Source organism: Equus quagga, chromosome 13, assembly GCF_021613505.1.
Source record: "Equus quagga isolate Etosha38 chromosome 13, UCLA_HA_Equagga_1.0, whole genome shotgun sequence".
Classification (NCBI taxonomy): domain Eukaryota; kingdom Metazoa; phylum Chordata; class Mammalia; order Perissodactyla; family Equidae; genus Equus; species Equus quagga.
Genome location: NC_060279.1, coordinates 73,365,697 through 73,366,291, shown reverse-complemented (window position 1 = coordinate 73,366,291; position 595 = coordinate 73,365,697). Strand labels below are relative to the sequence as shown.

Here is a 595-nt window from a genome sequence, read left to right as displayed (position 1 = left end):
GAGAGAGATGGAGTGCGGGAGGAGGTGTGTGTGTGAGAGATGGAGTGTGGGAGGAGGCGTGTGAGAGAGAGATGGAGTGCGGGAGGAGGCGTGTGAGAGAGAGATGGAGTGGGAGGAGGTGTGTGAGAGAGAGATGGAGTGCAGGAGGAGGCGTGTGTGTGAGAGATGGAGTGGGAGGAGGTGTGTGAGGGAGATGGAGTGTGGGAGGAGGCGTGTGAGAGAGAGATGGAGTGCGGGAGGAGGCGTGTGAGAGAGAGATGGAGTGCAGGAGGAGGCGTGTGTGTGAGAGATGGAGTGCGGGAGGAGGCGTGTGTGTGAGAGATGGAGTGTGGGAGGAGGTGTGTGGGTGACGGAGCGCCGAGGGCGGTGTGTGAGAGTGGTGGAGCACGGGAGGAGGCCTGTGGTGCGTTCAGCCAGGGGAGGCAGGGGAGGGAGGGTGTATCCAGGGTGGTGGCTGGGGCAGAGGGCAGGGCTGGGCAGCCGGGAGCAGGGGGCGGGGGGGGGGGGGGGGGGGGCCGAGGGCGGTGGGGGAGGTGGTGGAGAGAGCAGGTGGAAGGAGGATCCCTCAGCAGGTGATGGGACAGGCTGGCTGCCC

At 65.7% G+C, this 595-nt stretch overlaps 1 protein-coding gene across 2 annotated transcripts in view; it reads right to left on the bottom strand.

Moving 5' to 3' along the window:
• The window catches only part of CMIP (c-Maf inducing protein), a 239,326-nt gene that overhangs the window by 35,227 nt on the left and 203,504 nt on the right, over positions 1-595 (bottom strand). The gene's annotated exons all lie outside the window — the stretch shown is intronic.